This window comes from Gossypium hirsutum, chromosome A08 (genome assembly GCF_007990345.1).
Source record: "Gossypium hirsutum isolate 1008001.06 chromosome A08, Gossypium_hirsutum_v2.1, whole genome shotgun sequence".
Classification (NCBI taxonomy): domain Eukaryota; kingdom Viridiplantae; phylum Streptophyta; class Magnoliopsida; order Malvales; family Malvaceae; genus Gossypium; species Gossypium hirsutum.
In genome coordinates, this window is record NC_053431.1 from 5648599 (window position 1) to 5673938 (window position 25340).

Sequence of the window (25340 nt, forward strand, 5' to 3'; positions counted from 1 at the left end):
ATCCGAACAGCCGCGTTGTCTTCTACTTTATCAAAAAACCCCTTTTCCATGATAAGCTATCTATTTAGGAACCAAATGCGAATCAACACCTTTTATGATGAAAATGCCATGCAAATACAATAAAAGTAAAACAAAGCAAGTCAGTAATTTATACGCAGTTCAAAGCAAACAAAGAATAATAAATATAGCACTTGCTCAGGTAACCACTAGGGTTTCGGAGTGGCTCTACCTAGGGTGGGTTCTTAAGGCTCGCTGCATGGGGTTTGATTCTAGAATAAGGGTACCTGAACCAGCAGATTCCTCGATCTTCACCCATTATAGGCTCATACAGACCGAGTTCAGTTCAGGGGAATACATTTCCCTATGGCTACACGGAGATGAAAATCTCACAAAGACATAGGTACGGATGTATCTCGAAAACAATCCACTATCCTGCACGGAGGTGAAAACCTCACAAAGGAATAGTTTCGCGCTCCCACTTAAGAGGGTGTAACCACAGCGGTCATGCAATGCAATATGCAACACCATTTAAAGAATCGGACCAACGTAGCAGGTATTATATAGACCACAAAAATAGCTGATGAAATGCAATGAAAGGATCGTATTTCAAAACCAAATTTTTAATTTTCGATAAAAAAATAAGAGTTAATCAACTTGTGGCTTGACTCTCTTAGTGTCTTATCCCCAGCGGAGTCGCCAAGCTGTCGTAACCATTTTTTAAAAAAAAACGGGAATCGACTTGGATTTTGAAAATAAAAGAACGGGAGTCGCCATGCTGTCGTAACCATTTTTTTGAAAAAAACGGGAATCGACTTGGATTTTGAAAATAAAAGAACGGGAGTCGCCACCGATCTTTTTTGACGAGGTGTGATCGGGTCACCTCATAAAAGTGGTTGTCCGCCGTGTTGTCCGCCGTGCCGGCCGTCGCTCCGGCCACCGTGTAAAATTTTTCTTCTTTTTTATTGTTTTAGAAATATGTTTATTTTCCTAGTGTTTATATTATATGTTTATCTATATATGGATATAGAAAGCATGGATTCGGCCAAGAAACAGAGACGAAAAAGAAAGTAGAAAACGAGTCACCTTAGGTTATTAGACTTTGCTTCTCGGTATTTCTGTTATTGATATTGCTGGATCTCTTGTTTTGCTAGCGTTCTTACAATCTAATATTTCTTTTCATTCTCAAAAAAAAAATGCTGACCCCCCCACCTTTGGTTTTTGATTCGGCTTTATATATAGCCATTACATGTTTTTTTATTACATTGTCTTTCTTTGTAGGAAAAATGGGTGGTGGAGTAGAGGCCACTTGCAGGCATCGGTGGTGGAGCAGAGGCCACTTGCAGGCGTCGGTGGTGGAGGGGTGGGGAGCATGTGCTGACAGCTAGGGTTTCTTGGAGGAGTTTAGGATAGTGGGCTAGGGTTAGGTGAGGTTTGGGCTTAGTTGGGCTGAATTATTTGGGTTGGTTTGTAATTGGGTTTAGTGGGTTTTGGGTATTGGGCCCAAAATTGGGCTTGTACATAGAATATATAATAAAACTATTCAAAAAAATCATCCTATTTAAATTTTTTTTTAAAAACTGCCATTACTTTTAAAAGCTAGCTTTAATTTATTCTAAAAAAACTATCATTAATTGAAAAATAAATATAATTTTACATTTTCTTCACCGGTACAACAAAAGTTAGTGAAAGTTTCTAAGTCATAATGAGTATTATCAATCTATTGATTTAAGAAAATTTATTATCCATCATCTAGAATAAAATCGAAATATTTCCTCAATCAAAATTACCAATCATATATAGTATTAGAAGTGTTGATGGGTCGGATTTTTTATGTTTATTCAAGCTCAATTCAACCTGAAATATGAATCTAAAATTTTGTCTAAACCTGTCCATATTTATAAATGGTTAACTCAAGTCCGTTTTAAACTCGTCCATATTATTTTTATTTTAATATTTAATAATTTATTAAAGTTTTATAGTTATCTTAACATTTTTAATGATATAAAAATAACATAATATAAAATACTACTAACTTAAAAACAGGCCAGACTAGGCTCAGATCTTGAAGGTTCAAACCCAAGTCCAATCCTTTCTAAATCCTATCAAAATTTAAGTAAACATTCGATCTTAAACGAATAATCTAACCATAAATATATATAGTAAAATCGACCTTTAAATTTATAATACCACAACTTTAGGTAAGGTACAATTATGAATTAAGGTTTGGTTGAATTAGGTTACTTTTTGTTGCTAATTCTGCTTGCCACCAAACCTAATTATCTCTATAATAGTGTTTATTTTGTTTTTTTTCTTTGTCCTGTTCTCATGAAATAAGAAATTGTAAAGATATGAATGTAAAAAATAAACACATAAAAATAATTAAAAGTTTGCATAAATTAATCAGGAGTTAGGATCATGAATGAATCAAGCTGAGCTTGTTCATGTGTTCATTCAAAAATTTAAAATTGTCATCATATTCTATAATCTAAAATTGTGTGTTTATATTTATTTGTTAACTTAAATGAAGATGTTTGTAATTTTAAACAGATGAAAACACATATAATTAAATTAATTTTTTTATCCATGGGATGCACCTTATTGTATGTATTCATAAAATATATTTTAATTTTTAAAAAAGTTTACCACTAAATTTTAAAAGTATATTTTTATGTGCAAAATTGTCATTATATTTTAGATGAAATTGAAAATTGTCACTATATTTCACTTTAATTGATATTTATCATTGTGTTTATGTATTCAATATAAATTTACTACAATGTTTTAACTCTATATTAAAGTTTATCACTTGATATTTGTTTGATTGAAGTTGGATTTTAAATTGAAATTTTCTACTCAATTTCAATTTAAAATAACTTGAATTCTTTTAATAAAATTCTTTTTTATTTTATCTTAATATTTAGCATGTAAAACAATATAATGTAAAAATTAATAAAAAACAGTTATTTTATAAAAAAATTAATTTACATATTATATTTTTTTCAAGTTTTTTTTCATTAATTTATAAATTCTACACTAATTTATTAATTTTTGATATTTTATAAATTAACTTATTATTAACTATTGAAATAAAATATTTGAAAGAAGTTTTATTAGTATATATTTTTTTCAAATCGTATTGAAAATAAAATATTTGAAAGAAGTTTTATTAGTATATTTTTTTTCAAATCGTCAAAATTAATACTGAGTGATAAAATTTAATTAAAAATATAAGAGTTAGTGGCAAAAATTAATAAAATTTAAAGTTTAGTGGTAAAATTTAATAACATAAAAATTGAGTGTCAAATTTACTCATATTTTTTTAAAAAATAACTGTAAATATTAATAAAAATAAAGTATAGTGACAAGTTTCAATATTTATCTATAGTATGATGATAAATTTACACTTTAATATTTTTTAAGAAAACAATATCTGAATTTTTTAGAATGGTACGTAAAAAAATTTAATAGTTTTTTAAAACATAATTACTGTGCCAGCTATTTTAAAATTTTTACCAAACACAATTTTTAACATTTTTAGATAATTTGGTAAGAAGTTAACTGTATTTTAATTATTAAATAATATGGTAATTTTAAATAATTTTAGTAAAAAATCATATATATTTAATATAATTAATTGTCATTAATTTGAATTTATATTAAATAAGTAATTGAAATTAATAAATTTTATATAAAAATTGATTAATAAATAGAAATCTTTCATTAACATTATGAGCATTATAGGATATTTAATTTTATATTTTAATATTATTATACTAATGCATATGTTAATTAATTTAATGTAGATTAATGTTTATTATAAATACACATGTGTACTAATTAAATTTATATAAATTTATTATGAGTTAATTTATTATATATATTTGGACTATCTATTTATTCATGTTGTGTAGAATTTTTTGGATTTTATTTTAATTATTTTATTTTGCATTTCTATCGCTTGAGAGTTTATTTGTTTGTATTATTTAAATTATTTATTTTTAGGGATTTGTTAGAAATATTTGAAGGGACTTGCAAAAATTATATAATTATTAGGTTTTGATTTCTCAGTTTATTGTATTTCATTTGAATATATTTATAAATTTATTTACATAAATATTAATATGTCGTTGGTCTTCTCAATTCCCATCTCTTCTGATGGCATTGACTGTTAGAAGCCTTTTGAGATACCAAATGTCACTGGCAAGAGGATACCATCTCCAATGGAGTGTGAATTGTGAGGTCTTTAACAGCTTTTGTATGACTTTGCTCTTTGCTCCAAACTACGTACATGAGTTTATGTTGTGATTCAAAGCTTGGCCCGATGCTTCTCTCAAGGCCTAAAGGGCCGGCTAACATAACATTATCCATTCAAGTCAAATTGGATGTCCTTGTGTTGAGTCGAGAACCATCCCCTTGTGTTTACTTTCTTCCATTGAATGATAACGTTAACGACATACGAAGGGCAACGTGTGTGTATCCATGATGCTCACCCGTCGAGCTTGTGAAAAGCAGAATTTTTCTGCAAACATGATTACAGTTGTGGAGCTTGAATGATGACCTTGTTACGTTCCTTCCAAATGCACCTTAATGTTATAGTCAAACTCTGAGCCTTTCCAACTTCAACTTCTCATTAAAACCCAACATAGTTCATCAAATAAAGCCAAATTATAATTGTGAATGTCATAAGACATATAATTAAAATGCCATGTTGCTTTCATGGAGTAACTATAAATCACATAAATACATTTAGGTTGTGTTTGGAAAGTCACCTAGTAATTGAATTTAAGAGTAATTATTTATAATTACACAATAATAACATGATTGGATAACCATTACAATTCGCGAGTCCTATCAAATTAGGTGTAATTGGACCCCAATTACACTTTCAAATTCTTGGGAAACAACTTAACTAAAAGACTGTAAGTCAACAGTCTCATTGGATCCGTAGCTAATTTCATGGCAAAATATGTGCCTACTTTAGTCATTCAAATTTCTAAGTCACTAGCATCAATATGCCACCAAATATGTGTAAATAACCAGAACACAATTGCTAAAGGATTTACCTCTTCTGTCTATACAAACGACAGAAAACTACTGGATAGGATGTCCTTCAAGATTGTGCCACGAGGCGATTTTACTGGCTTGCCAACTTTCCAAACCGGGCAAGACCTCCTTCTGAGGTGGATCGTTTGCAGGTATCATTTTTGCAGCACCATTGCCCAGTGAAAACAAGTAGCCATTGGCCTTTGAACCCACATCCTGTTCTTGTTTGTTATGTTTCCCATTGACCTTAGGGACCCAAATACTTCCATTTTTTACCGTCAAGGCATCTTCAGAACTTCCTGAGGTTGAAAAATCCACAATGTTCCTCAGGATCTTCTCCCATAGAGGTCTGTTTTGTCTGGAACTATACGAGAGGTCTTCCATTTCACTATCCTCTTCAGAATAAGCAATGAAGTCGTTTACTCTATCCGTTGTTATTTCCACAGCAGATGGTGCAGCTTGCTCCCTCAAGAACTAACTATTAGTAATGAAGACAGTCAGAGACTCAATGATTAAAGAATAAAATATATATATAATTCACAGTTTCATACTTCATGTAATTCAACCCATGTTAATGATTTTGTGCCTGGCACTACGTGTTTTAGCATGTTGCAACCACTGTTTATGCCTTTAAAAAGCTGATTTGCTTGAGAGTGCCTGGAACAAGAGGCAAAGATGTACCTTACAAAAGAACCAGGGCTATTGCTTGTGCACAAATGAACTATAGTGTCAATACTGTGACATGGTCAATTTAGAATAGCGGGCAACCGAGAAGGCAGATAAGAATATTTTACAGCAAAGACTATAGTTTTGTAAGTAGTTCAATCAGTAACCCAAGTCTTCTCCTCTGTCATAGCTGAAAAAATAGTAAATACCTCTTCAATATTAGGTCTAATGACCTATAATCCTACTCTGAATTCGGTGTTCTAACTGCTAGTTTCGAAATTTTGAAAGAAAAAGAAACACAAATATAGATACACATATATTTATATATTTTTCATCGAGCATATGAAATACGAGTTGTCCCACAATTTAAATATTATCATAGAAGCATGTTCTATAAGCTCAGTAAAATGGACATTGAACCACGGTCAATATATACTAACGTTATAGGTGATAATCTCCACAACTTCAGCATTGGCAAGCACATGCGTGGGAGAAACAAGATTACCATTGACCTGCAATGAGAAGTCAAGCATTAAATTGGTGGCATTTGTTGTAGGCTGACACTAGAATTGGAAATTAGCAACATGCAATCCAAAATTACCTTCTCCACCACCATTTTGTTTCCATTGTCGGTGTGTATCATGTAGGAATAATCAATAACAGTAGCCCCTATAGGCAGATTTTTAATCTTCCCATCGCAAGAAATATTTATCAGAGCAGTAGTTCCCACAAAATTATGGTAATATTTTAGCAGAAATAAAAGCCCAAATTATGGTTTACGAATTATCATACCTCTCCCCTTGGGGTAAAGACGAAGATACGACTGCATAAGAGATCTCTGGTACAAATTCTCTAGAGCTCATGTTGCCAACGAACTCCTCTTGCCATTCTCTAACTGCATTGAGCCAACCAAGCTGGAGAAAAGAAAAAGCTTCATTCATAAAATTAGCATTCCTGTCAGGGGCTTTAAAAGGTCTGAAGGAAGTCCTTTAAAGACTATTCTTAATGACAACTTGTCAAGGAAAGTGCTATGTTTGCATTGTTAAGGCAAACTAGTTTCCCCCTTCAATTTCTACCATTTGGCACAGCATGCCCAACTAGAAATTGTTTTGAAACAACTTAAGGATATTTTCAGATTATAAACATCACCTTCTTCCATGAATTATGGTCATCTCAATTCTACATATGATTCGAGTTATGAAATATACAATATGTTAGTACAATCCAACCTTATTTTTTTATGTTATACTAAATTGATCTTGTTAATTTGAAAAGTATTTTTTTAGAACAATAAATGTTTTCTCAACCATATTTTATCCTAAGAGAAAGGTTCTTTTTTGGAGTTAAGGGGGAGAGAGAGCTAGTAAAATTTTCAAAAAACTTAGGAGTTTAATGAGATTTTTTTAAAAAAAATTAGAGGCCTAATTAAAATTTATGATATTAATGAGAATTTTCAAAAATTTAAGATGGTCTAATTATTTTTTTTTTAAATTTCAAGGAAAAAATATCAAAATTCCCCAAATTTGTTTTGGGGGAAGGCCGTTATAACGGGCTGCCCCTATTTTGATGCCTTAAATGTTTCAAATTGAAGAGGTTCGCAAGTTGCTTATAATGTTTATGTCTAGCACAATTCTCTTAAATAGTATCATACCTCATGATATGTTGCAATAAAACATTTTGTATTTACAAAATTAACATTTATATTATGTTATTTTAGTTTATAGTTCAAATATTTTAATTATAAAAATTTATAGTTCAAATATTTTAATTATAAAAAGTTTATATAAATTTAATTTGAAGAAAGACTTGTGCCATTTTATGTCCCTTTTTATAATTCATAAATTGAGTAAAAAGTAATATAAATTTTATAATATATGACCTTTGTAAAAAACTATTTTATAAATTGTCTAATAAGTTTCATAACATTTTTTATAAATAATATTTTTTTAACTTAAGAAAGTTCAATTTTATAAATAACATTTTTATGAATACTGTAATAGGCCCATTTCACCCAGGCCCATAAATTATCCAAAAAATAATAAATAGAATAAATTAAATATAAAAATCAATGTTTAAAGTTCAGATACAGTCTTCATTAGCCCAGATACAAATTGTAGCCCAATTTATAAACCCATTTTACAAGTAAATCCAAAGCCCGATTATTAAACTAATCTAACCCTAACCCAAAATTTCAGCCCAAAACCTAAAAACATTTTAGCGAACCCTAGCTAGACCAGTGCCGTAAGACCTTCATGCGCGCCACCACGTGCACCTCCGTATGACCATCTCCTCGTCAATCGAACCTGCGAGAAGAAAAGAGTAACAGAATACAGCAAAGCAGTAGCAAAAAAATAAGAAAAATTTATATTTATACTTTACCTCTATTTGGCTATAAAAGAGGAGGCCGATTGTATACAAAAAAGAAGGGAGACGCATACAGATTAAAAAAAAAAGCAATCAAAAGTGCGAAAAGTAATTTTCAGAAGGTGATTCTCCTTCTTTTTATGTTTATTTTGATTGGAGTGTGTCATTTCATTGTTTTTTCTTTTTCTGTTCTTTCTTTCATTTTGCATCTACTACAAAATAAAAAAATGTGATAAAAGGGAGTGGCTCACCTGAACTGATTGGTATACCGTCAGAGTTTTTCCTCCGTTAAAACCAAATCCAACAGAGGTTGAGGCTTTGGTATACCGTCGGAGTTTTTCCTCCATTAAAACCAAATCCAACAGAGGTTGAGGCTTTCTTTTTTATGCTTTGTGATTGAAGGTGCTAGATCTTGAACTAAATGAGGTTAGAAAGGGAGAGATTTATTCACCGTCGGCCACTGTTTGTGGCGATAGTACGGCGGCTAGGGATTGGTCTTTTGAGGATCGGTTAAATGAGGGAAGAGGTCTAGGGTTTGGTTTCAATAAGGGATTGATTGATCTGATAAGGGAAATTGTTTTTAGATACGTGAGGAAACGACGTCGTTTGGGGCCTGTTTCAGTGGCCTCAAAATGACGTCATATAGGCCTTATCCGACCTGACCCGATCTGATGCCCTCAGGATCCCCGTGTTTTTGCGGTGAAGGGATATTTGCGCGCTTAGTCCCTTCCTTTTGCGCTGTCATTTGATTAGGCCCTGTTTATATTTTCTTCTTTTTTAATGTTTCTCAAAGATTTGTACGCTTTTTAATTTGGTACATATTTAAACGCTGCGTTCAGGATCTTGGGATAATTGTGTTTTAATCCCCATTCGTTTGCGCACATTGTGTTTTAATCCCTAATTCTATTTTAATGATTTATTTATTCATGGATTATCCCTTTTATTTTGTTTTTATTTCAATTGAGTTTTTTTAGTTTTTTTTACTCTTTGTAATTATTTTATTTTTTTTTAAAAAATTATCATTCGTTTTTTAAAATTATCCTAACATTGTTTTTTAAACTATTTTATTGATGCAATATTGTTTTAATTTGTAATTTCTTTCATTTGTATAATGTTTTTAAAATTGTTCTATTATATGAACTTTTTTTTATTTTAAAATTTTCCTTTATAAATATCTCTTTGTTTTAAAATTTTTTTTATATTTATTTTAAATAATTTTATACATTATTATGTTATACATTTTTTGTATATATTGTTGATTTCGTATTATTTTCTATATATATTTCCTTTTAAATCTATTTATATTTATATTTTTTCTTTTAAATCTATATGAATAATTTATCTATTTTAAATATTTCTGTTTATTTCAAATTATTATTTCTGTATATATACATATATTTATAATAAGTTTTTCATTTCATGTATATTATTTATTTAGATAGAATTATATTACTTTGTATATTATGTATTTTGATTTTCTTCTTACCTAAAATTTATTTCAAAATTTATTCATGTATTACTATTTAATATATTATTTAATTTTATTTCTATTTCTTATTTTTATCTATTTTAAACTTTCACACATATTACTTGCTTTTAAAATTTTTACATGTAATTTGTTGTTTGTATATTGATGATTTCAAATTTCCCTTCTTTCATATTATACGTTCTTTATTTATTTTAAAACTTGTTATATTTTATTTGTGTTACTTTGCTTGGTACTTTCTTTTAAAATGGTCTTTTAATTCATTGGCCTTCGAGTATTAATGTTAGTATTTGTATAGTGTATGATGTGTTGCCATTGTATGTACTTTAGTTTGATTCCTTCGTATTTTCATATGATTATTATTCATTTGTATAGTATTATCGCCATGTATTATTCCCTGCTTGCAATTATGCTTTTATTCCTTGTCATCGCATCGTGATTACAATTCCAACTTTTGCCCAATATCGATTGTCTTTTATCCTTAAGTAAACCAAACAAATATATTTTGAGTGGTCCTGTAATCGCTTATTTGAAAGCTTCTTAAAACAAGGCAATATTTCGTGTTTGGAAATTCGAGAAATCGTGCCCTAACGTGCTGGGTTTCGATTTTCCGTTGACCAAATAACCAAATATCCTTTTAAAATTTTAATGCATAAATTTTGGAAATCATGAGATGATCATGGTATCGAGGGTTTGAAATGTTGTATCCTAACGTGCTGGATATAATATTTTATTCCTTCGGAACAAGAGAATCTTAATATCCGATTCGAGTTATCCAAACATTTTTAAAGGAGTTGTATTTTAAAATCTTTTCAAATTTTCTACATTAGGACATTAATTAATCAATAAGGTACCAATTTTGGGCGCTACGAGGGAGCTAATCCTTCCTCGTGCGTAATCGGCTCCCGAACTTGTTTTCTAGAATTGCGTAGACCAAAATCATTATTTTAATAAATCAAAATGTTTTATTAAAATGATCAATTACAAGGTGATCCGATCACACATAAACAAAAAGGATTGGTGGCGACTCTATTTTCGTTTTTAAAGTCGATCTCCGTTTGTCCAAAAATAATAATAGTTTCGACAAATACATATATTGTTTTTACAATATATAGTATGAAAAAAATAAATAAGTTATGTACATACTTCTTGGACATATTTTTTTATAAATTAATATATTGTAATACTTCTATAATATGTAAATTGTTTTTTATAATAAAAATTTTCACCATAACTTAGAAATTTTATAGGATTTAATAATATAATTTTTTGTTATAACTTTATAAAATACAAAAATCATTTTATAATACATATTTTTTAGGGTTTATAATATAAGAAAATTTTTGTCATAATCATCTCAAGTACTCATACGTGTTAATACTTGGCTTAAAGGTGTAAAAAGCCCTCAAAATTCTTTTTTTTTTTTGCACTCAATTGGATATTTAAATTACCAAAATGCATAAAAAAATCCTTTAACAGTTGATCGTTAAAGTTAGCTGTCCTAATTTTTTTCAATTAAAGTCATCACGTGTGACGACCATGGCGTGACATGTGGAAAAAATAAATAAAAATAAATAAAATTTATTAAATTTTAATAAAATATTTAAATTTTATTAAAAAATAAAAATTATAAAAATCATAAAAATTTTAATTTTTTATAAAATATAGAAATTATTTTTATAAAATTTTATGAAGTTGTAAGAAAATTATAAAAAATGTAAAGAAATATAAAATTCGTATAAAAATTTTAAAAAAATTATTATGTCTCCAATATGCTCAAGCCAATCATAATTAACCCGATGTTTTCTTGGTTTTGTTTACCTTTCTCCTCCTACTTACCTTCAATATTTTATTGTTGGCTTTGTTTATCAAACCAATTTTTATCCAAACTTTGGAAATATTAAAAAAAGTGGGCGTCCTTGTAACTATTGCTGCATTTTGTCACGCCGTAGCATGCACCCATTTTCTATAATTCTTTTTATAACTTTTAATATTTTTCTATAATTTTTATTGATTTTTATTTTTTATTATTTTTCGTCACATGTCACGCTGTGTTGTAACATGTAATGACTTTAACTGAAAAAAATAGGGGTCATTAACTTTAATGGTCAACGATTAAGGTTAACGGTTAAAAAGTCTTTTTGATATATTTTATATATTTTTTACAATTTTTATAATTTTTTACGATTTTTTTATTTTTTCTAATTTTTATATTTTTATTTAAATTTAATAATTTTATAAATTTTATTGATTTTATTTTATTATAATTTTTTGTCACATTTCAGTCCAAAAAATTAAGGGTCATTAACTTTAACTGTCAACAATTAAAGTTAACTAGTAAAGGGTCTTTTTGATGCATTTTATAATTTTTGGGTCATTCCTTATCAATTCATTACTATTAACCCTCTATATTTTGGGTCGTGACATAGAGATAGCAACTTTAGCATTATTTTGCTTTAGTGTTTTTTTTCTCCATGAATTTCTAAACCGCATTTTTCTAGTCAAAGGGATTTCGGAGTATAATTCTAAAAGTTTGTATGATTTTGTAACGCCCCAAATTTTGGGCCTAGAAGTTTTGAGATTTGAGCATAGGGATAGTGATGAGGCGGCACATATGTGTTTAGTTGTGCGCTTAAGTGTCGGAATGAGCCCGCTGGTCTAGTGGTTGCGTGAGTGTTAGGTTTGTGTGGGCATTTTGGTGAGGCAATTTATTATGTTTTGCCTTAGGCTAATATTTTAGTTAAGTTTTGTTATTTTTATTATTATTTTATTTGTTTCTAGTTATTTTATTTTATTTTATTTTTCCTCTTGGACGTGTTCTCCTCTCCCTATTTTCTGCTCTTTTTGCTTTTCTTTTCGTTTTGATAAAATTACTCAAAGTTCAACTTTTCTTTTTGGCATCGGGAATTTCTGCTCATCTGCCGTTTCCTTCGTTATCGAAATAGGTGTGGGATTCAAACTTTGACTACTTTTCTGTTGTTTTGCAAGTATTGTTTCGGCTTTTCGAGAGAGTGCTTGAATTCCTTAATTTCAGAGTTTTAATGGCTAAAAGGGAGTGTGATACCCCGTTTTATTGATATGTGTTCAGTATTACTTAAGTTGGGGTCAGTTTGGTGGTTAAAGCAGTGGTTTTGGGGCTATTTTGGGGTAGTTTCGTGACCCGTGTGGATTTGGGAATTAGGGTTTTTGGGCTAAATTGGATGCCACACGGCCGTGTGGCTAATTTGGGGATTTTATCAGATTTCACACAACCGTGTCCCTTGAACACACGGGTGTATGGGTTTGGGGATTAGGGTTTTTGAGATTTGGTGTCACATGACCTGGCTACATGGTCGTGTGACTAATTTGGGGATTAGAGATTCCACACGGGTATGTGTTCCGAAACACACAACCGTGTCTGGTGGGCACAAGGGCGTATGAGACCCTCACACGGCCGTGTCTACTCTGTACCTAATTTTAGTGAAATTGGACAGTGTGTTACACGGTTGTGTCCATGCTTTACACGGCCGTATGCTACTTTTCACACGGGCATGTGGCCTTATCTTGCCAGATATTGTTTTTAGGTCAAGGTTACATATAATTGTTACTTTGTATGACCTAACCCTTGGTTAAACTCTAGTGGGGATATTAGCGACTCTGATCTGATTTGGATGATGGGTTATTTGTGATTGGGTATGTGACATGTTTGATTCTGAACCCAGTTAACTGGGTAAGTATGTGTGCAACTGGTTCTATCTGTTTGATTGGATGTGAATGTCTGCTTCTAATTAATTAACTGAGAGCAGTATTCTGGTTGTGTACATCTGACTGCATACATACACACATTTGCATACAAAGTTTTGGGTGGGATTTTGAAGAGAAGGGAGATTTACAATTTGGCAGTTTAACTGCATATTGGAGTCCCAATACCCTGAGGGTCGTGGACATTACTTATAACTATATAGCGGATTACCGCTTTGCACTGTATCGCATGTACGTTAGCTACGCTACGTACCACTATTTGATCTGGTAGTTTATACTGCACGTCTGTTCCGCGGTTTACCGTATTGCATAGTACAGCTTATACGCTAGCCTTGTTGCGTAATATATCTGATCTGGCAGTTCATACTACATGTCTGTACAGCGGTCTTCTGCATGGCGCTGTACGGCTTACTGATAGCCCCTAATACCCAGAGGGTTGTGGGTAGTCCCAATTCCCTGAGGGTCGAGAATAATGCTGATGTCCATCATTGCCGGGCAACCTGGGATGACATCATATGGAGTGCAGAGTTGGATAGATGGGTTGATTATAACCCCACATAGAGTGATTGGTTGGATGAGCTCAATAGCTCTATTGAGGTGTGATGGGGGACGGAGAGGTGTGTTGCCTGGAAGGGTGGGTGCATTTTGTAACTCATCGGCACTCATATGCATTTGATTGCATCTGATTGACTGGATGAGTTTCTGTGACCGAATTGATTGTACTGTGGTCTGATATGTCTGATTGTCTGTTTGCGAATGACTGATTGACTGAAAGGCACTTGTGCCTAAGAGGATTTTGTAGATATGTCTGCTATTGCTTGACTAGATAGTTACTGAGAGGGGCTAAGGCCCCAACTGTAAACTGATACCAGTTTTAGAAAATGGCTTAGGCCTAGTTTGTGACTACTGGGAATTACCGGTATTGTGTCTGACAGAGCCATATGACTGTAAAGTTACATATGGTCTGTATTTCTTATAGTCGTTCTATAAATATGTTTCGCTGTTGAACTATTTTCAGGTTTACTGTATCTATTTCTGCTTTGGTAGTTAGTTAGTTTGATCTCACATTGAGCTCGTGTAACTCACCCCCTCTTCTGTTTCTCTTTCAGGTACATTTCAGACTTTAGATACTAGACTCAGTACGCAGAGGTTTCGAATAGTTTTGGCGAATTGGAGTATCAGTTTATGTTTTCTAGTCTTTACATTTGATTTTGAACTGTATGGTTTTTAAAACTATGGTACAGATTTCGATTTAAGATTTACTCATTTATATTCCAGTTATAAACATTACCCATAATTGAAGTTTTACTATTCGAGTTTTATATGATTAAATGTTTAGATTCGACACGATAACTTGTTTTTGTAAAATTTTCTTACGATCACTTCGGTGATCAATGTAGCATCCTGGATTCGGTCTAGACTTCTAGGCCAAGTTTGGGGTGTTACAAATTTAATTGCTCTTCATCTATTCTTTGTTCTTTTGGCATTTTCATGTGTTCTATTTTAATTACAAACATTCAAGTTTGTTGAATATTGGTATCGCATTCAATTTCTTAGAACATAGTAACAAATAACATGATTGTGTACACGTTGCGTATGCAATTCATGTTATGTGGATATTTGATTTAATCTAAACTGTAACACCCCAAAACCTGGCCTAGGAGTTTAAACCGAATTTCGGAGGTCACATTGATCTCCGAAGTGATTTGATATAATTATTAGTTAAACAAATTGAAAAAATAAGATTGTATTTAAGTTACATAAAGACTCTCAGTTATAAAATCCCGATATTACGAAAATTTTAGTCCACAAGACGCTTACATGCGTACAACCCAAAATTCATACCACAATATTCAAAATACAATTTACAATTCAAACCGTTTATTTATAAATGTGGAAATTATGAAAATACTTTTAAAGTTGATTCTAAAACGTCTCTATCCGAGACCTCTGATGTGCCTAGTCCAACAAAAGCAAACGGAAATACCTGAAAAAGAAAAACTGAGGGGGTGAGCTACACGAGCCCAGTGTGAGATCGAAACGACAGAAAGACAAAAAATAAGCACTGCAATAAAAACAACATATCACAATGGCAATCCGATATCCAAATAATCATCATAACCAAAACAGAACCATCAGTACTGAACACATCAATTTATATACCGTTAATATCACAATTAGATAGATAGACAGACAAAATATGAAACAAATGCATCAACATGAAACCCTCCCATCCAGCCAAACACCTCTTTGTCCCCTATTCACACCATAAATAAGCTATAAGAAACTCAACCAGCCTTGCACACCACATAGGACCTCAAAACGCCCATCCAACCCTACACACCGTGAATGTGGAACAAAGCCACGTAAATAGCAATATACAGTTGAGCTGCCAGAAGTATCGTACTGTGTGGTAAACCGCTATACAGACATATTGCAGTTAAAACTACCAAATTAGATCAGACTTCCTTCTTTTCATATCCCAAACCTGAAATCATAAGGAAAATACAAGAATGCACACCAAACACTGTCAATTACACAGACGTGGAAGCTTGTAATCAATCAGTCAATTACAGAATTGATGTACACAGTTTCCAGACAGTCACACACACCTAGAACACTTAATCATTGAAGCAGACAGATATTTGTTAGGCAATATCACATTAGTGAGTCACTTAAATAATGCAAAGATTGCATATAACAGATATGTCTGAGTCAAAACAGAGTCCCGACTACCCTTACTAAGACCTAGCTAAGGGTGGGAACACACAGAACCACAAACAGGTCATAAATCAACATAGTACAAAAATTTGGCAATGTAGCACCACATGGCCGTGTGCCCCGGCCGTGTGGAATTGCCCAAGTTGTGTAGGGGTCTACACGCCTATGTGGAGGCCACACACACTCGTGTGAAGGCCCCACATACCCGTGTAGATAGGGCATACGCCCGTGTGAAGGCCCCAGACGCCCGTATGAACAACCTGTGTAATTCACTGTCCAAAAGTGCTAAAAATTAAGAATAAAGGAGACGCGGCCGTGTAGAGATCACACACACCTGTGTAGGACACATACCCGTGTGTAACACCCCAAACCCGGCCTAGACGTTAGGACCGGATCCGGTGTGCCACATCGATGCGTTCAAAACGTTCCGTATGACTTAGTTTGGAAAACTTAGTTGGTGTTGTAAAAGATACTTTTAAAAGTAAGTTAAGGTGAATAGAAGCTGTGCACCAGGTAGGAAACCAGGAAAAGAGGAGGTGAGTCCATCGGACTGCTTAAGTACCAAGCTCCCTTCGGATCCAATCCTAGACATGCACACCACCATTGCCACACCTTAACGACTCGTATAATTTTGAGAAAACCGTCTGGTTATGTCTACCTTAAGAAAATGATTAAGTTTGAAAATGTTTGCTTAGCGGAAGTCTTACTTGTAGTCGTGTTATTTTAAAATCCCTTAATGTTTTTGAAAACGCGTCCTAAAGCTAACCCTTTTACCTTAGTTATCATAGTTTTCTTTCATCATAATAAAATAAAATAATAAAAGTAAAACAAAACCATAAAAATAATTAAGCGGCCTTATTACACTTAAAACCCAAAACCATAAATGAAATTAAACGGACGTCCAGTTCACCAGAAAGAAACCAGGTTCGTAGAAACATGTGGCCAGTCCGAATCCTTCACAGCTCCAAGCCCACTATGGTTGAGGATTACATGCGAGGATGAAAATAAGGGGTAAGTTTTGGGAAACTCAGTGTGTAATTCAACCCAACCATAGCCTAAATCAGTTCAAACCACAGAGACAGAATAAGTTGGCCTTAGCCCAGAACAGATTTCAGAATAAAGCCCATAGGCCCAGAACAGATCAGAACAGATATATCATGCTTATGCAAAAACCCAACCATATCCAACCATGTGCACCCCATACCATCTTTTCACCATGTGGGGAGACTACTCGACCCACCCAACCGCTACACGCCACAGAAATATGCAGCATGGCTGCCAGATACAGAAAATGTGACAGAGTCACCAGATACAGATATTTTGTGGCAGTGCCACCAGAAGAGATATATGTGGCAGGGCCACCAAAACAGATAATTTGTGGCATAGCCACTAGGACGCTTCCTCCATAATATAACCCATGTCCCCATGCAACAGATATATATTCATGGCATACATCATACAGATTTAATTCATCATGCTTTTCAGACAAAATTAACCCTAGGGGTATAAAGGTCATTTTGCATACATAGGGGTATAATGGTAATTTTGCATACATAGGGGTATAATGGTAATTTTGCATACATAGGGGTATTCTAGTACAACTAACTATTTCTAAGGTTTTCATGCATATCGTAGCCATTACGTTTAGCCAGAAACTCTTACCGAGTGTTCTTACCGAATTGGGCCCGTTGGCCCATTGACCCAGTTTTGGCCCATTAAGCCCAAAATATCAAAACGCACGAAATCGCGCGTACTGAAGTTTTATCACTTTCGATTACCAGTAATAATTACCCATACATCTTACGAGTATTCGCACACTCGCAAGTGCCTAAAATACCGGCTTTTCGGCATTTCGGCTTTTCGGCTTTTGCCGATCTAGCCTATGAGAGGGTGTCAATTACACACCTGTTTTGGGATTTCCTCGACGAGATCTACACACGAACTACCTACAATTGAATCACTTAATATTACTCCAAATATCGAAATAAGATTGAGTATATAGTCCCCTACCACATTCGGCAAAACATGCCTAAAACCCTTATTGCTCTTACCTTACTACCGAAAGATGGTTAACTCCAAAGATCCGATCGTTCCACCTGTCCGAGCCCTTGATCAACCACCTCTAAATCACGCTATTACCAAAACAAAATAGTTATTACGACCCCTTCAGGGTTACAAGTCCAAATCGACAACCTCCCTAACTTTTAGGGATTTCGGCTTTTCCTAAAATATGTAAGAAGACTAAGTTTTGGAGAAGACTTACCACCGATTCCTTAGTGACTGATTCCAATGAGTTTCCCACTCGATCCCGATGTAGATCTAAGCCCTCAGATGATAACAAAAGTCGATCTTTCAGTGACTTCAGTATTCGGCCAAGTCCCTTTTAATGTGGGGTTTTCGGCTTTTTGCAACTTGTGTTTATAAATGTAAAACGATAGGGTTTTGCTATGGTCTTGTCATCAAAACTTGAGGTTTTAGAGGGCTGGTGAATCGGCCACAAATGATGAAGAGAAGAGATGTGGTTTTGGTTATAAGAAATCTGCACAAAAAGAATCAAGCTTTCGGGATTTCGGCTTTTTATGGCCAAATGCTATGAAGGTTTTGAAACGGTTGAAGGGAAAAATGGAGATGAACAAGATGGTAGGAAGGTTCAGCAATGGAGGAAAGGAGATGAAGAAAAAGGTTGATGAGGAGAGGAGAAAAGAAAAGATGAGGAGAAAAGTCAGGAAAGGGCACCAACTACCCTAAGTCCCGAATTTATACTAGCTCCTTAACCTAGCCGAATTTTTGCCCCCTTAAAGAATCCCTTGGCCGACCACCTCTTGCTCTTTAAGAGTCCAACATTCAGCCAACACATCTCTCCCTAATCAGCTCCTAATTTCTCTCCCTTATCCCCTCCTTGCTCCATCTCCTGAGCAACTCAAACTCTTGTTCACAGTCTTTCACTTCATTTCCATTACCTACCTTTTCTGTTCATAAAAATTAATCCCTTGTTTTGCTATCAATGTAACTTGAACCTGGGTCCTCCTTAGCTTCCACACGCCACTTATAGCCTTCCCTGTGGCGTCACATGCCACTTCACCACTTGCTTCCTTGTGATCTATTTTACACAATTAATTCCTCAAAGCCCAATTTACCAGAACCCCTTTCTCTTATGGAATTAAAATTAATTAAAACTATCGGGTTATCCTAAGCTTGGGCCTTCTAGAGGCCCACTATCACAATTAAACCTACACTTAACAAGTAGAACACAGAATTTTTAATTTTACAAACTTTTTCAGAATTCCCAAAAAATTTGGGGCGTTACACCGTGTGGCACCAAAATTCGCTCAAAAACCCTAATTTCCAATTTCACACGGCCGTGTGAGCCACCCATATAGGGCACACGCCCGTGTGGCCACCCATGTAGTCACAAAACCACACCGGAACAGGCTGCATAACTTGCTTTTGATGTCGAAGCGATCCCCAACCCTCAATAACACATAAATACACCAAAAACACCCAGAATTTCAAGTAATTTCACAACAATCAACACATCGATTGGTCAATTTCAAAAACACACAAAATATGTCGAATTTCACGAAAACAAATGAGAAATTTGATAACGAAAAGGGACAGTTTCCGAACACACGCCTTAGACACAATAACTAACACTAGAATCGTTTGATTCGCTTCTTCAAACTGATTCAAAAACCTCAATTTAACATACCAATTTATAAAAACTTCAGTTTAACAGTAAAAGAAAAAAAAGAAATTCTATGTAAACCCAAAAATGAAACTTACCTCTTCAACTTCTGAAAAATAGAATACACATAGAAAAACTCCCTTGACAGACAGTAATTAACGGAAGAAACAAAGAATTAAAAGCAATTGATTTATTTTGGGAAAAAAAGAGTAAAACTAAAAAAAGGTTTACAGAAAACTTAAACCATGGGGAAACGTGGATTTGTTGAGTTTTTTTTATTATCTAAAAAAAGTGATAAATAAATATCTCAAACTTAAAACAAATTTAAGACAAAAAGAAATAAATAATCCCTCAAAATACACACATGAGGATTCGAACTCAAAACTCAAAGGTACACTAACACTCACTCAACCACCAGACCAGCAAGCCAATCCTGACATTAGAACATGAAAGAAAACCCAAATGTCCAATCTAGCCACTGACTCTACCTACAAATCTCAAAACTTCTAACCCCAAATCTGGGGTGTTACAACTCACCCCTCCTTAAAGAAATTTTGTCCCCGAAATTTCTAACTAGCAGAACAGTAGTATAAGACAAGCTACACCACTACGCTCCCGCTGCGCACTCTAGTCCCGAAGCACTACCACACTAGACTTGAACTCAAGACCTCACACACAACCAGAACACTTAGTCATTAAAGTAGATACATACTTGTTCATCACACACACAAACGTTATCCAACAAATAAGTAATCAATGTCATTCAAATAAATAACACACAGAATCACAACAACCCACAACCATACATGTCTCAATGTCGCCGCGGACACTCCCTAATTCGATGCTCCATGAACCCACATCTAAGACACGCTCCCAACTTCTTCCAACAGGCGCCCGAATTACGCTTCTTACAGTGCCCACAAACCGATACGCTAGCCTCATTACCAAAACCATCCGCACAACTTTTACTAACACCCAACTACGTTCTTATATGCTTCACGGACTGAGGCTCGAACCACAAAGGACTACGATCCCTTTTCTTCCCACAATCTACACACCTACCTTGAACTAACTCTCTACTCATCTCTAAACTAGCCTTGAAGACTTTCTCTAACACCTCTCTCACCACTCGAGTCAACGCCTCGGTACCAACCTTTGGGTTATTGCTACCCGAAGCTAGCGATACCGTATTGACTTATAACTTCTGAAAAACTTACGTCCTAAAGAAGCCAACGACTCTTCGAGAGTATTACCAGATTGACCCTCACGATCATGCTTACCATCAAAATCCATATCTGTCTTGTGACTAACTTAGAGTATCTACATTTCCAGAAAATAAACACAAAATAAATAAGAAAATCTACATTTCTAATCTTACAGTTTCGAATTTTCACCCTGGACCAGTATCAGAGTCTCAGATATTTTATCTCCTCAAAATCAGTGAAATATATATCATTTCAAAATATTGTGGTACGATTCATCAAAACTTTTTTTAAAACGAACACACGTGCACACGGATACGTAAAAATACAGGCCGATTTTTTACAAACCTGGCTCTGATACCACTAAATGTAACACCCCAAAACTCAAAGTTATTTAAAAATAGAAAATTCTAGGAAAAAATCTTGAAAAATATGTTGTTGAATAAATAATATGTATGGGAAATATAGAAAATTACCATTCAATAAAATCTAATAATAAATAAAAAATAGAAAAAAAAACTGAAAACAAGTTAAATCATTACATGCTTTTAATTTTTATTTTATTTTTTATAAGGAAAAAATATGTCAAGAATCAGAAGTGGTAAAAAATCTATAACTAATAATTTTACTTAATATTTTTATTTTCCCCTATTTTTTAAAGAATGTGTATTGAATACTTCTATACAAATGCTACGTAGAGAAACTTGAAATCGTTTAAAAATAAATTTCTCTTATTTTATCTATTTTTTGAAAGTTTTATCTACTTTTATTTAATTTTTAAGTTTTAGAATTTTCTAACTTTTTAAAAAGATATTTTAATTTTTTTTATCATTTTATATATAATCAAGTTAAATTAATAGAAAGTATAAAAATGGATTAAATTTATTATTATGGCAACAAAAAAAATCATAATCGGATGGCGAAAAAAGACAATTCCAAAAATGTTAATAACTAAATTATAATTTTTTAGTTAAATAATTGTGGTTAGCTTAATGACTAAATGCTACAGTTTAAAGCTCCCACCACCTGACTTGACATAGAAGTCAAGAGATACCTCTAAAAAAAAGTAATCCATTTTTAATGTTTATGGTTGATATAATTGTATGAACACCAAATTGAAGATCTCACCGCGTGACTTGACACATAAGTCAAGAGATATTTCTAAAAAGAAGTAAGGGAATATTTAATGTTTGGATGTTTGAATTTTCCACCGGAAACCAAGTCATTGTGGAATTGAAATTTTGGTGCTAAGACCCATTGGCCTTTTCACAACCACTACAATTATCTCTCCCACTATGCTCGGGTTTAATTTTTTTCTTAATTAAACTCTATTATTATATTAAAATAGAAATTAAATTTGTGATCATCTTTTATAATACAATATAAAGTCTATGATTATATGGAGAAAAAATATTTTTATTTAAAAAAATGTATAAAATTTATATATCTCTTAAATAATTTATAATTTTTATACATTAAAATTAATTTTTTATCTCTTTTATAATTATATAAAAATTATATTAATAAATATAAATAATTTATAAAGAAAAAATTATTAAAGGTGGATTTACTTAATATATTTACTATTCCTTTAAACGAAACAATTTGCTTGTTGAATTATTACATTTATTCTGTGGGATTTAATTTTAAATTTTTTTTGTGAATTTTTCACAAAATTATTAGATGTTTTGAACAACTTAGAGGAACTAGACATGAGTCGGAATGAGATGAATGAATTTATGATCATAAAGAATAAAAATATATATATATTAACTAGTTTAGAAAAATAATTTAAAAATAGAAATCCCTACTGAAGGACAATATTTTTTATAATTGGAGGGAGTTCTCTCTTAAAAAGAATGTACCCTCAACAATGTTGATTGAGAAATAATTTGAAAAAACTTGCAAGAAGGGTATAGCAAGAAACTTGTAGGAAGGGCATAGGAAGAGGGTTGGAGGGTTGACGCCAAAACTGAAGGAATTAGACATGAGCCCGAATAGGGCGAAGGAATTTGTGACCATAAAGAATAAAGGTATATATACCAACTAAATAATATAAAACTTCTACTGAAATACAATATTTTTAATTATTGGAAGGATCTATTAATTACTAGATGAACGATATTTCAAAAATTTCTTTTAAAAGAATTGACCGTGAATAAAACAATAATTTAAAGAAACTTATAGGAAGAGGGCTGGAGGGTTGACGCCAAAAGTGAAGAAACTTGTAGGAAGGATACTCCATAATGGTCTGCTTTTCTCCTTGGGATGATTCAATTTTTCAGATTGAAAACGAAGCCACAAGGCAATTATTGCTACGAATGCCATTCAATTTTCCACAACAAATTTATCCCATGTATACAAATATATATATATAAATTACTTTTTAATTCAATTATTATTATTTATTTGTGTCATGCTTTGTTTTATGTTTCACTTAATGTTATAAATGAATTTGATTTGTTATATATAAATTTTAATACCTGGGTAATATTTTATGTAAATATTAATACGTTTATATATTCTTTTATATAATGTATTTTTATTTTATTTTATTTCTTATATTTATGTCATGTAATTATATTCCTAATATAATATAAATAAAAAGACAAACCCGCAAATTGACTCACAGCATGGACGGCACAATAGTTACGAAGTAAAAATAATTTTCATTTTTTCACACAACAACATTCAAATTTGGTAATTAAATATATCACAACCAAACTTTTGAACACTAAATCAAATCAATTTATTTTTTAGAAACATACAGATAAACTTAAAAATTAAAGTGTGAGTATTCACTCTCAATTCACAAACTCAATTCTTCTAGCCCATTTTGGGGTGACAAATCGAACAATTCTAATAACTGGTTAAATATGGCTTAAAACATGGTTTTTCATATAAAAATCAATTAAGTTTTTTTTTTCTTTTTTTGTTTTTAAACAACACAACTTATAATAGACTGAACTCTAAAGATAATCGACTTAATAATCGGATGTTTTTGACAACTATCCTAAGTTTTTTTTAAATCTATCAAATTGACACATACAAAACTAAATGGGTTCTACTAAATGGGTTTTACTAGATGGTGAGAGGCCACTTAATTTGACCAATTTAGAAGAGCTTTGTAGATGCTTGAGCATACATTAAACTCCCAACAACTAATGCATAGGGAATCTTTTGCATTTCCTGAATTTCAAGGTTACTTTTAGGGCATTGAGTAAAACTAAATTTGTCTCATTTAGCGACAGGGTTGTCACCTAGTCTACAACTCTGCATGCCAAACCTTTTGAGTACTTTATCGATATAGTTCTTTTGTGATAATCCAAGAATACCTTGAGATCGATCTCGATGTATCTGAATTCCTAAAAAAAAAAGAGGCGTCCCCAAGATCTTTCATCTCAAAATGCTTGGATAAAAATCTCTTGGTTTCATGCAATAAGCCTATATCATTAGTGGCAAGCAAAATGTCATCAACATATAGAACTAGAAATATGTACTTACGTCCCCAAGATCTTTCATCTCAAAATGCTTGGATAAAAATCTCTTGGTTTCATGCAATAAGCCTATATAATTAGTGGCAAGCAAAATGTCATCAACATATAGAATTAGAAATATGTACTTATTCCCATTGAATTTGTGATACACACAATCATCAACAATATTCATCTCAAAGCCGAACAAAACAATTATTTGATGAAACTTGTGGTACCATTGACGGGAAGCTTGCTTGAGTCCATAGATGGATTTTGTCAATTTGCAAACCATATTCTTTGAGTCTTCCGACTCAAAATTTTTTGGTTGCACCATATAAATTGTTTCTTCAATATCGTTATTAAGAAATGCAGTTTTAACATCCATTTGATGTAACTCAAGATTAAAATGAGCAACAAGCTCCATGATTATCCTGAAGGAGTCTTTCGATGAAACTGGAGAGAAAGTCTCTGTAAAATCAATACCTTCTTTTTGAGTATATTCTTTAGCTACAAGACGCGCTTTATACCTCTCCACATTACCATTTCCATCCCTCTTGGTTTTAAATATCCATTTACAACCAATTGGTTTTGCACCTTCAGGTAAAGGGGCAAGTTCCCAAACTTTATTGTCTTGCATAGATTTATACTCATCTTTCATAGCATCAATCCACTTTTGAGAATTAAAACTTTTCATGGCTTGATGAAAGTTGATTGGATCATCTTCCATCATTCCATTATCATCATCATGTTCTTGGAGAAATACAATATAATCATCTGGAATAGCATTTCTCCTTTCTCTTGTGGACGTCCTTAATGGCACTTCTTCTTGAGGTTGTTGAGTTTGTTCTTCTGGAACAATTACCTCATTTTGAATTGGGAGTTGTTCAACATTGTCTTATAGAGGTTCTGGATTCACTTCTTGATCAATGATAGGTATAAGAACCTGAACATCATCA

At 32.6% G+C, this 25340-nt stretch overlaps 3 long non-coding RNA genes across 3 annotated transcripts; 1 reads left to right on the plus strand and 2 right to left on the minus strand.

The window, feature by feature from the left end:
• Positions 1-5474: 5474 nt before the first annotated feature.
• Positions 5475-6670, minus strand: LOC121204918 (uncharacterized). The gene is made up of 4 exons (XR_005900053.1): positions 6502-6670; positions 6311-6397; positions 6150-6221; positions 5475-5521 (listed from the first exon to the last, which is right to left on the minus strand). It is a non-coding gene; the product is annotated as an uncharacterized lncRNA (long non-coding RNA).
• A 1075-nt stretch (positions 6671-7745) lies between these two features.
• On the minus strand, positions 7746-8613 carry LOC107949632 (uncharacterized). Its single transcript, XR_001697831.2, has 2 exons — positions 8325-8613; positions 7746-8012 (listed from the first exon to the last, which is right to left on the minus strand). It is a non-coding gene; the product is annotated as an uncharacterized lncRNA (long non-coding RNA).
• On the plus strand, positions 8295-8936 carry LOC121204917 (uncharacterized). Its single transcript, XR_005900052.1, has 2 exons — positions 8295-8382; positions 8441-8936. It is a non-coding gene; the product is annotated as an uncharacterized lncRNA (long non-coding RNA).
• The last annotated feature ends 16404 nt before the right edge of the window (positions 8937-25340 follow it).